The sequence below is a fragment of the Pseudopipra pipra genome, chromosome 10 (assembly GCF_036250125.1).
Source record: "Pseudopipra pipra isolate bDixPip1 chromosome 10, bDixPip1.hap1, whole genome shotgun sequence".
Classification (NCBI taxonomy): Eukaryota; Metazoa; Chordata; class Aves; order Passeriformes; family Pipridae; genus Pseudopipra; species Pseudopipra pipra.
This window is the reverse complement of record NC_087558.1, coordinates 6383707-6396904: the sequence shown is the minus strand read 5'-3', so window position 1 is coordinate 6396904 and position 13198 is coordinate 6383707.

The window sequence follows — 13198 nt, the reverse complement described above, 5'->3', positions numbered from 1 at the left end:
TGTATCTGAATAAACATCTTGTTAAAGGAAGTGGTGCTGTCTGTGAAATTGCTGAGTCACTTATGATACATTTTTAGTACTTATAAGAAAAATACGTCAAAACGTGAGACTTTTTAAATTAATTAGATGTTGACTCAGTGCACAAAATGGAAAAATTCAGCTCTCAAGTACAGCCATAGTACAGGTATCCAGGTGAAACAATAGTCATAAAGATGTTATTTCCCTGTTACCTCATGATCATATCATGTATCTGCCTCATCTGCAAATAGAGTATTAACCAACATGCACTTTCAGAAGTTGAGAAAAAGCAAGGTGAGTTCCCAAAGGTGCAAGTGGACTTGATTGTGTTTATAAGTCAACAACAAGCTGACGTGATTAAATGGTTAATCCATCAATGTCTTGGCCCTTCTTTTCTCCATCTGGTAGTGGGCAGGCGGATTAAATGTATGCCATGTGTTTGGTTTTCCTGTACAAAATGAGCTGTGTTAGTATTTCTAGTCACTGTGAGGTGGTACCAAACTTACAAAATATATTGATTTATGTTAAAAATTGAGGACTTACCAGAGACACAATGACATGGCGCTCAATGCACAGTATTTTATTAAAGGAAATGGCACTACACCATATTATTTTGTTAAAAAAAGCTCAATTACAGACTTTAAAGAAAATTAAATTTATCGTTGAACGTCAGTGTTTTGAAGCTACTAGTTTTTTCCTGGAAGTGACTTTGAAATGAGTTTTGGGAAATCATTTTAGTATTGACTTGGACCATAATGGTTGGCTGTTGCTTTTTTGTATAAGATTGATTAAATTACCCTGAACAAGCTCCAAGTCCATTTCCTTCTCTGAAGCCAATTGTGAATATGACCATAAATATACTCTCTAAAAAATATTTCAGAATGTAAATAATCTCTAAACCTGGAAGCACATCATTGCACTCGCTCTTCCAAGAATAAGCAAATGAACTTGGTTCCTTGTCTCAATATATGTCACTTATTTTTTTTATACCTCACACTTCCTCTGGTTTTAAAAGGCTGGGCTATTTGCAAGATTTTCTCTGTATACTACAATAGGAGATAATTTTGACTATGTCTTAAAGAAAGAACTAGCTAAAAAACAAGTGTGTTGGCAGCAATAAGAACTGGCAGTTGTTCTACTGATTCCAGCCTTTATCTCCCCTCTGAAACAGGACCCCTCTAGTTATTTCTTCACACTTCAGTAGACTCAAGTAAAATCAGGGTCACTTTATAGCAGACTCTATACAAGCACATGGGAATGAATTATCTTAATTTGAAATAATGTCAAATATGCAAAGAATCCACAAACAGAGGTGAAAAAACTTTCCCACAGCTGCCGAATGTGCCTGATCTGGAACATAACCCAGGACTTTGAAGACTCAAGCAATGTCAATCTGGTGAGCTCTGCTGCTTCTTGCTTACCTGGGTTGAGATAGCTGCCAAAACACTGGCTGGTCTGAATTTTTATCAGAATTAAGAGTATTAAGATAAAATTAAATGACAATAAGATATGCCCCCAGGAAATCTCTAGGAAAACAGATGACTGGTATATGTTTCCCACAAAGCCAGAAACAAGACAGACAGCAAGTAACAGCAAAAGAATAGGAGCAAGAGGAAGAAAAAGGTAGAAGTTTTGAGAGGAATTGAGCATGAGCAACTGCACAGCAAGATTCTTGAACAGTGACAGGGGCTTTGCAGACATGATCCAAGAAAAAACAACAGTTTTTGAGGTTCAACCTTCCAAGGGACAGCCTGTTGCACTTCCCAAATATCTTGAGCTCTCGTCTGAGATGGAGCAGGTGAATTGGAGAGCAAAACTCCCCTAAGAAATTCTGGTTCAATAAGAGTAAAGATTTCTTGGGAGCATGGCCCTCAAATATCTCCAGGAAAGATTTCTATTTCTTTGGCATTAGTTTCCATGCTAGGAAGTCCTGCACTGAGTCTTTAGGCCGTAAGGTCTGGGCAAGTCATGGTTGACAGGCAGATGAGATTGGCTCACTTAGGTTGTGATTTTCTGTTCTTCCTGTTCTTAAGTGTCTTTAACTCCTGCTGACAAGAGTAATCTGACTCCTCAGAGGTCTTCAGTTAATGGGAATCCTGCAGGGTGCACGCTAAACTGGCACTGGAAGAGCAAGTAGCTGCAATGTTCTGTAATTACTTCCATGAACTCTCTCTCTTTCCAGTACTTTGTTGTTCAAGGCAAAAATATTTGGGTAGCAACTCATGGGCGGAATTGCCAAATGTCTCAAACATCCCCTACTCTGCAGGAGATCTTTTTTAGATCTTTAGGTTAGAAAGAGAACTAGTTTGCTCCTTAAATCGATCAAAGCACAAGGGATGGTTTAGTTGAGTGAATGTGAAAAGAAGTGGCAGCCTGTGTCAGATTTTCTTGTTGATATTTATTTATTAGTGTTGAGGTTCTACCTTGGGTAGAGAGAAAAGTCTTATAATTTACTGTCTCAAATTTGAGCTATGATAGACTTCTTACCATTTTGAGGTTTTTTGATTTGGTTCCGTTTTTTGTGGTGTGTGGGTTTCTTTTTTTTTTAATTATTTTTTTGGGGGGGGGTTGGCTTGTTTTGGGTTTTTTTGTTGGGTTCGTTTGGTTTTTGGGTTTTTTTTAGGTTGGTTTGTTTGTTTGTGGGTTTTGTGGGTTTTTTTGTTCTTCCCCCTTTCCCCCCCCCCTTTGCTTTCTGCTTTCTTTGAACTTCAGAAAAGACAAGATGTTTTCTTCTGCTAAATGTCATGGTTCATTTTGTGTTAATTTGAATACCTTACTGATAAATTGAATCTACTGCTGGCCCCACAAACAAGGTAGATATGAATGATCCCTCTTGCACTTGCTTTCTTGATGAAATTTTAAATGTAGCTTGCTATAAATGGAATCTCAGCTAAAGCAATAATTAGTATTTCAGTCTGTTTAAAATAACATTTTAATTATCTGCAGTAATTATAAGAACTGAAGAATATCCCTTCAGGTATGCTGTGCTTAAATATCTAAATTCACATTATTTGCTACTATTCCCTCCTCAGTGGGATGACATTCAACCTCTGGATGATGTTTACATATTTTTTAAACCACAAAAAATTGAGAAGACACAAAATAAAGGGAAAAAATGTGGTTAACTGAACTCTTAAGTTATCAGCCACTATCTCACTTCACCAGCAAAACACAGACCTAAAAAAGGAGAGTACTTTGTTTGAAAAGCTGATGTCCCAAATGGCTGGGGTAGAAGCAGGTGAACATAAGGGGAGAATCCTGAACATAAAACACCGAAGCTCCAGCTGACCAAGGGAAAGAAAAACAACACCATACAAATGCTGGGCCAAACACCACCATGCCACAGATTTAAGTGAAGCCTACATATGATGTTGGACAGAGCTGAGAACAGAAATTGCTTTGGCCACTGTGCTTTTCCCCATCTTTTCACAGGACAGAGGTGGGAATGGCGAGCAGAACACACCAGGTTCAAGAAGGTGAGTTTAAAAACTATTCATAGTGAGTGAACATGCATTAAAGCAAAGCCAGCTCTGTTTGCTTCAGGGGAGGCATGGGCTGCCTCATTGCCAGTGCTGAGGATGATTTGTGTTCACAAAATAGCCCTGTTTTCTCTGCCTTGTGTCCTATGCAGGGGCTGTCACTGCACATGCCCTGTTTTCAGAGATAAAGGTTTTTTGGTTTTTTGTTTGTTTGTTTTAATATTTATTGTGTTTTTATTAAAAAAAAAATAATCAGATTTTCTTTTTAATATTTGCTTTGCCCACCAATACTGCTGTGACAAAATCATTGTATTATGGTCAGGTTTACTCCATGGTGACCCAAATAGGAAAGACAGATACTTCAATGGCATTCTTTAGGTGTATTTTTGGTTACTAGGAGTCATTTCAATAGAGACAGTGCAATATGCAGCGTGCTTTGCTCAGAGCCTGTGCCTGCTGTGGGAGATCACTCAGCTCGGTGACTGTGAGAGACAACAGAAAAGCAAAAGGAATAGAAATAAGAGGAGGAAAGAGGATAAATGTAGGCAAGAAATGCTCAGGAGATGCATTTCTAGTCCTTTAAGGGATTTCTAGCCCTTTAAGGGATTTCCAGCACTCGGTCTGTAGAAAATTTTCATCCACATCCAAGCTGGGCAGAAGCTCCTTTCAGGAACTGCCATCACTAACCTGTAGCAGCCAAAATCAGCAGCACTGTCCAGGCTGCACCAGGGGTTGGGATCATACATTAAGTAACACAGAAGCCCTTACTCTGAGGAAGGACCCTCAGAAGGTTCACAGGTAAAAGGCTGAATCCCTTGTATTTTAGTGCATCCTTCAGTGCCCTGGTAATGAACAGTATGCAGCACACACAGGATAAAATATCAGCATCTGCAGCACAAATACTGCTTGGACCTCTCTCTCAATGTAAGAGGCATATAAATGACAACAGTTTAATTTCTGGTTAAACTATAGCCTTTTTTTGGGCAGAAGAAGAAAGGAAGTGTATTTCAGGTGGCAACTGTGAATGTATCCTGTGCCTTTATTCTCTTTTGCCGTGTAGTCCTTCATTCTTTGATCTTTCTCCGTAACATCCCATTATTTTACTTCCCTCAGCAAAAATCTGTGATCCTAGCCAGAGTCACTTCCTGGCATTCTTTTTCCTCTTCAGAATTTTCTTTTTCGTTTTTTCTGGACAACTGCTTCCCGATCTTATTTTTTCTTTTATATCAACAGCATACCACTTGCTCAGAATTAGAGCTCAGCAAAACCAAGGTCACAAATACTCATTTCACGTTTAAATGATGTCTTTGAAAAGATTAATTAAGAAGGACCCTGAAGTTGCTCAGCCCAAACAGCCACTGTATAAACCATTGAGACACCCAGGAGAGGTTTTTCAAAAATTCTACCAAAAGCTGGGGGTGTTTCCAGATGCATGGCAGTTAGGTTGTAAACTTCATAATTTTTCATTAAGACCAAAATGACTAAATGCTATTTGTATCCTTGGAATGCCTTCTGCCTTAACACTCACTGGTTATGACAACTACTAAAGCAGATCTGTGCTTAATGTTTTGCTCCAAAATCCACCTTAAGTATCCAATTATGACAGCCCACAGGAAATATGCTCTAATTTGCTTAGATCTAAAGATGGATACCATTTACATTTCCACCACTGAGGGTACAGGCTTTCCGGTCTTTAGTCAATGCCACTATTAAATGCACAAATCAGAGATTTTTGAGAAATGAAAAAAAACAGGCCCACCACCTTGAAATGTTAGCTCAAGCACTTTTTTAAACCTAATGCTGACTGCTTGGCTTTATTAACTGTGACTGAAAATGCCTTAAAATATGTCAGCAGAGATACTTAGTTATTGTGGTTAACAGCATTACATGGGATTCAGCATCTAAATCTCTTAGCTTAAATTGTGTGTCAGAAGTGTGGGAAAGAATGGCTGGAGAGAATTGTGTGGGGCTTGTTGTGTTGGAGGGTGGATAATCATAATTCTGGTGTCTTGTCCTCAGCAGTAATGAGAAAGGTTTTGTGGGTTGAGTCATGAAAGAGAAAGAATAGTCTTTGTTTGACTGTTATGGCAAGTGTCAAACCTGGTGAATAATGTAGATAATTTTTGTGACATTTGAAGTGGAGGCTAATTTATGATTAATGTCAGTTCCACTGTTCAGCTTCCTTGTCACTCCATACAAGTGCCTTGGTGTTCCTTAGAAGTAAAATATGGTACAGAACTGTGTCTTGAGCAAGGACTGAGTTACAGCTTTTTTTCATGCATTTGTTGCTGTTTGGTTTTAAGCTCATTTCATGTACCTTCTAAGCAAAATAAACACATCACAGTCTTCAGTCTTTTGGGGTTGGTCTGTCTCCAGTTGCATCTTTAGACACTTAATGATGTATAGATTAAAAACATACCCAGTGATATACTCTCACTATCAAAGATGTTATTGTTCCCTAGAAATGTCTGTTGGCTTTGCCTCAGGATGATTACATTATGGTTTTCACTTTAGGTTAGATGTTGCACGGTATGCTTTGTATATGTGATCCCAAAATAATTGGAAGAGCCTCAATAACAGTCAGTCCAATCATCTTTTATTGAGAAAGGACTTGGAATATCTTGATTAACCTCAACAGCTTTGTTTAACCCTGTACTTACCTCACATTAAAGAAGCTGTCCCCAGCATGTATATTCCTGCTGAGCAGTGAGGAGATGGGCTCTCAAGGCACTCCTACCTCCACTGGGTACCCTCATCTGCTGCTGTGGCAGCACAGACATCTTCCATCTTCCAGCACAGTCTCACCTGGGAAATGCTGGTGGTACCAGTGTTAAGGTGATTGGGAGCTGGAAGGGACAAAGCCTCCTCTCCTTCTTCACTTTTTCTTCTCTGTGTAGGAGTTATTTAAAATTTCTTCCAAAATAAATCACTGTGATCTCATCAAACTATTGTATTAAAAAATTCAAAATTAAAAATGCCTTTTTGTGTCTGAGTTCCCTTGTCTCTTCCTATGTTCTGGTCTGATATGGACACCAGAGAGTCCCCCCAACACTGCCATATGCCTTCCCTGGAGAGAGGAGCCTACTAACCCATCATTCATTCACACTTTGTATTTCAGGAACCATAAAATGGTTGCTAATTTCCAACCATAAGCTTTTCAAAAAGCACAGCAATACTGCCTTTTCTCTCTTCCGGTGCAGATGGTGGAAAATAGAAAACAGTGACTTATTTTAACAACTTCTCATGCCTGTCCCTGCCACAAGACCTTGTCTGTCTGCCTGGCTCTGTCTCCATCTCTCTTCTTCTTCTCTCTGTGTCTCTCTCCTTTGGGGGAAAAAAAAAACCAAACCAAACCAAAACAAAACAAACCACTCCAGTTGATTCTATCTTTATGCAGGGATGTTTGTTAAAACTCCTATTGTTCTTAATACCTCTTGATTCCTGCCATTTACCTATACTTTTTTTTTTGGTCAAAACACTTTAATCCTGAATGATGTTCTCTGCATGAGACTTTATCAGTGCCAAGTACCAAAGAATAATTGCCTCTCATGTTTTGTAGATGACATTGCTGTTACCATATAACCAGATGAGATTTGCACTTCTGTCACAGCACTGTTGACAGGCACTTTAGCTCTGGTCTTCTCTTGTGATACTGAATAGTGCACTGCCACTTGCCCACTTTGAATGCCATCTCACTGAATCTTGACTGTCTTTCCAATTTATCAAGGTAATTTTGAATCTCACTGGCTCCAAGAATGTTGTTACCCTTGATGGTTTAATGTACACTGCAAATTTTACATGAGAACAGTCTTCCATCATTTAACTTACTGAAAGCGCTGACAGACCTCTGTCTGAAATACCTTCCTACCTTTAGAGCAAGGTATTAAATCTTTAGGAAAGTGTATTTTCATCCACTTTGGTAGTATTGTTGATTAGTGCTAGTAGATACCTTCTCACCTTGCTTATATGGATGCTATATAGCTTTACAAGGGTAAATATAAATGCTCCCTTCTGCATCTCTTATCAGCTACACATTTACTTGGTCAAAGAATATATTGAGTCTTTTGTGGATTTTTTTTTACTTCAGTTCAGATGCTCAGGAATAAAATATTTTAACGAAATCACAGAGTATTTTTTCTTCCAAAGCTTCCTGTCCAATTTCTGTGCCATGGTTGCAGCAAATAAGATGGAAGGCTTGAGGATTTTATTATTATGCCACTGTAGGTGATTGTAGATACGAACAAAAAATTTTCAAAGTGTCTGTATAACCACCCACAGAGTAGGTTTAATGCATTCATTCAGACTGGTTTCCTGAGAATTAATTTACATTTCATATATTTGAAAGTCTCATATGAAAAGATATTTTTATCATGATTTTTAATACAGTAATTTGATGAGATCATAAGGATTTACTTTGGAAGGATTTATAATTAATTTCTGCATATACAGAAGGTATCATTCCACAAGCGTGAAATTTGTATTTATTTGTTCTCTATAATGTTTCATGAAGGAGAGAGAAAAATATGTGCAATCACAGAGCAATGGGATCTTCTGGTCTCTTCTCTTTCCTTGTGACTGCTAATAAAAATTTTTAAGTGGAAGATCTGTGAAGGGGAAAGAGTCCATGTCTCTTTAAGAAGAAAGAATTTAATTCTGAACAAATTCTGGGTTCCATACACCGTGTTAAACTTCCTCTTGTCCTTTCCATGTTAATTTATATTCTACCCTGTCCTAGATACAAGATCTGTTCCTCAAACTACCTTCAATAATACAGAACATTGTGCGAGGGAAGATCTTTATTCTTTCTTTCTGTTGAATGTATGATGAGAAAGTTGAATAACCCTCAAGCAAATGCATTTTAAGAACAATCTTGTGGGTGTGGGAGGAACAAGCAGTGAAACAACTGCTGAGTCACTTCCTCCTGCCGTGTAAGGTGTCCTCAAGACCCCAGAAAGCTTGTTGGAGTCAAAACTGTGCTTCACTGGTACAGCACATCTATCTGGGGCACCATCAGAAGGCTTCCTGACAAATCTTTGGGGGAAAGGCAATGTAATTAAGGAACTGACTTTGGAATGTGAGCTGTTAACTTGTGCACTGAGCTCAGTGGAGCAGGAGACTTGTAAATGTCACCGTCAAAACAGGTATTTATTAGTCTGAACTGACACACTCCAACTTCCCAGCAAGTGGTGAGAAAATATTCCCTATCATTTAAATGTTTAAAACTGCAGCAGATTGAACACAGCCTGAAAAAAAATGTTCTCTTGAGCTGAATGCTCTTAGAGCAGTGAGAGGAGTGATGAGATGAGCAGTTTTGGTCTTTTCCCACTGTTTCTGCCCCCCCTACTTTCCTGTCACCAGCTCCAAGATTCTATTGGTTGTTTCTACAGACAAAATTGTTTCTAGAGGGCCAAAGAGTAAGTGGACAACTTGACTTACACAGTAATGAGTACTGGCCAGAGAACAAAATGATGGGGACACTTTAAAAACATAATATTGACTTTCTCCCCCTCCTTGCTCACCAGTTGCAGACTGTGCCGTAAGAGAAACCAATCACAGGCTCATTCCCAAACTGTCCAGATGAAAAAGACCTGTAGGCTACTTTGCTTAGTGCCATAACTCTCTGGAATTGCTTCCTGCCACATATTTGAGTACTATATTCAGGCTAATTTGCCATAACTTTCCACTAGAAACCTATTCCATACCCTGATAAATCTCATCTCTAGCTCTTCCCGCAACTCCCGTCCTGAAAAACTCAGTTCATATTTTCCTTTGTCCATTTTCACTCTGAATCAGAGATGCTGCCTGAAATATTTAAAGGCTAAGGACCTCAGCAGGCCCTGGAGAATGCTGTCGAGGCTTTCCCTGTCATTTTCTTTGCTCTGTGGAAGATCTGGCATTGTAATAAAAATTCCAGACAGACAAGAAAAATGATCCTTATTACTGGACAATCTCCTACCCTTATCTCCTGGAGATAGGACTTTTTTTACCTATGACTTGGGAAAGTATTACTTAACAAGTATGAAGAGAGAAGTGCCTTATAACACAGTTGGTTCTCCCCTGTTGAATTAAAGGAATACCTTTATAGAATATAGAGGAGAAATAGAATTTTAAAATAGCCTTTCAGACACGTAGACTTTCTGTTGGGCCAAGAGAATATTGAAATGGTTTGGGCTTCATTCTGCAGTGCAGAACCCAGCACAGACTCATGTACTCCACTTCTTGGGTGTTGTGCTTTTGTAGTGTCATTGCACTGTGTAGATATGGGGTACTTTGTGTAAGGCTGATGTGACTGTACATATACAGTACACTGTGATGACCTCAAAGGAGACAGTGCCAGCTGTAAAGCAGGACATATCCTGATGAAAATCATTCTCCAGGTACCCAGCATTCCTACAGGGTACTATATATTACCCTGTCATCCATTTGTGACTTGTGAGTGCTCATACATGATTCTGTAAATGCTCACTCACCTGTTTTACCTTGTCAATGACACCTCACTCGGCCCACACTGAAACTAATGAAAAGTTTTGTGTCCTTTTCAGGGGGACTGAATCAAACTCAAGTAGAAGATAAAATGAAATTTAAATTCACAGCTATTGAGGGCAGGAGTGTAAAAATCCTAGTTTAGAAGATAGTTTGAATTTTCTTTTTCCCATTTCAGCATTAATTGTGTATAGAAATAAAAATGTTTTGCCATTTTCATCCAAATCTTTGAGATCTTCATCAGCTTATTGGTATTAATACATGTACTGAATCCTGCTTTTATGTTTTTAGCAGGAATCCTTTTAAGTGTCACTGAAGTATAAAGAAAGCATTATTTCTCTGAGCAACTGGTGATGAAGGTGTGCTGTGCTGGAAAAAAATGGCCCTTTTTCTGTGTCTATTATCACTTTCAAGCCCTCTCTTGGTTATCTCTCTTTATTCCACACAAGGATGGTATTAATAGCCTGGATCCATCTCTGTGTGCCCTTTCAATCAGAAAAAACATCTTGATTTGTATACTTACACAGCACAAGCCAAGCTGAAGTGAGAATTTATTTTCTGAAGAAAACAGATTTAATGTGAAAGGTGATCCTCAAAAGTTTCACAGTTCCAGTTGCCTTGGATAAGCACCAAGAAAGGCAGCTGCTCATCCAAGTGGGTCTCCCACATGTTCTGAGAGCTGCACTGTCACGGACCAAGTGGGGGAATGTTCCTTCTGCAAGGTCAGCGTACATATTAGAAGCACTAAGGTAGGATTAATATGATAACCATCAAACCCACATGTTCAGTACCTCATTCAGCATTGTGTTGTGGTTCAGAATTCTGCCCAGCTCACAGCCTTCAGCTCCTGCCCCTCACTAGTTACGTGCTCCCTCCACCTACCTCAGACTTTGAAATGCTTTATCATAACCCCAAATCCTTCTAAACTTCATTGTGTTCATAAAAAAACAACAAAAAATGAAAAAAAACACACACACACAACAAAAAACCTCCACCAATGTTAGCAAAATATTCACCAGTCTTTTAGAGTACTAAACAAATTATGGCAATAAATATGTTTATTGGAAATTTAAGTCCTCTTCAGTTTTCCTGGTTACACATTTGTTCCTAAACTTAATGAGTGCAAAAGCGAAGGACAGAGTGAATAAGTAGCTTATTGCTTGGAGTGCTGAGAGCTGCCTAAAAGGATGTTGTACTGTGAATACTCTCCAACATGAAAAAGAGACCCACAGGAAAACAGCTATTATTTCAAGTAATTTTCAGCAAAGAGGACTTGTCTATGAAATAACTTTTGGAGACCTTGGGTAATTTTATACCTCAACCTCTGCTCACCAACTACTAGTTCAGAAAAGAAATGTTCATAAGCCCTTTTGAAATACCATTTTTCCATAACAGAAGTGCACTAAAATGTGTGGTATATGGCAAACGGAGGATGGATTAGTATGTGACCTAATGATTAGATCAACAAAAGAGGGGGAAAACATTGCAACAGCTTTCTGTAAGTTCCATTTATCCATAAAATAACAATTGCATTCATGTTTGCATTTCCATTACACAGAATAGCTACCTTCTGACTTACCAGCACAATGGTATTATTTTATTTATTTAAGCTGAATGGTTTGATTTTCAGAGTATGACCAACTGGTAGAAAAATAGGATTCAATAATGTGAACATTTCACAGTAAATAAATTGCATTAATACAACAATGTAAAAGCAGTGCTCAGCAGTTTCTCTAGGACAAGGTCTGTCTAGAACTACGCATCCAGCTTTCTAAATACTTGGAGAACTATGAAGGTTATATCTTGTTTTATGAAATAATAAAAAAAAATATGCTGAATTTCTGTTTAAGATTTTGTATATTCTTTTCTACCCATTTAAAAAGTTATATGTTTAATTGGCTGCTTTCAAGTAGAATATTTATGTGTCTCTCTTTCTTGCTTATATTCACTATTGCAGCTTCTGTACAAAATCTTGCAGTGACTAAGAACTACAAAAGAAATAGGAAAGCATAGCTATTAGCTCAGTTTAAAAATCACTCTATTCAGAGATCACTTAACACCCCCAAAGGAAAAAAAAAGGAGAAAGAATTCAGAAAGGTTCTTCAGGTGTTAAATATGTTGACTTGATTGCCTGGCAGTTTAGTGTCCTCTGTGCAGAATTCCATCTCTTCCGGGGGTTGGTCTACAGGGCAAATGCTCTTTGCTCCATTTTTTGAGCTGTCAGAGACAAAGGGGGTCCCCTCCTTCTCCTTTGGATACTGGATACTTGCAGTGTGTCTTAAGAAAACCGTTTGAGTAGTTTGCTATGGAAGCAATCAGGGAAATCTCTGCTTCTACCTCCTAAGCAGGTCCTGTTCAAAGAATGTACACTAAACCTATTAATAGCCTGTCTCCTTTCCCACTGATGGACTGTTTACAAAGTTCTGAAAATAAATGAAGAGACACTTAACTGGTGTCATGGCTGTTGTTCCTTATGGGCAGTGATATGTACTGACAGCACCTGCTACTGTATGGCTGTGAATTTGTTATGGGAGTCGATGGCAGGGCCTTGTGACAAGAGGGCCCTTCTGTAACATGTTCCCTTGACTCCTTATCTTCTCTGTTTCTCACGCAGTTCTTCCTATCCATGGCTCAGTTTGACACCAGCCAGTCATTTCTTGTATTTTGCTGGCAATAAATACCATCTGTGCAAACCCCATGCTATTCAGCATCAATAATGTACATCAGAGAGGCAGTGCATTATTTTGCTGGCACTCAAACTTGTTTGGCCTTCACAAAACAATGAATTCTTTATATATTGCTTAAAGAATTATTTTAGTATTTTGTTTGAGTTTCACAGAAACCCTGGATTCTCTCAGTATGAATGGAAAATCATTGTTGAAGGAAAGAACACAGTGAGGTCATGTCTTAGTTTGAAAGGTAACAAAACCAAAATGAAAATAAAAACACTTGCCTGCTTTTAATGCTCCCAGTTGTCCTCTTTCCCCTTGACTACTTTGTAACAACTGCAATCTTTTTATTTCTGATGCAGCATGAAGGAAAAAAGAAATGCCTCTTGAAAATGTAGTGCTTGAATATGGATAAGCACGTATTTTTCTTCAGAAGTTGCCTAACTATTCATATTACTTAACTATTCACATTCACTCCAACACCTAAGTTAAAAAAGAAAAAAACTGTGTTTTTAACACTTTGTGTTATTCATTGCAGTGGGGTAGTTT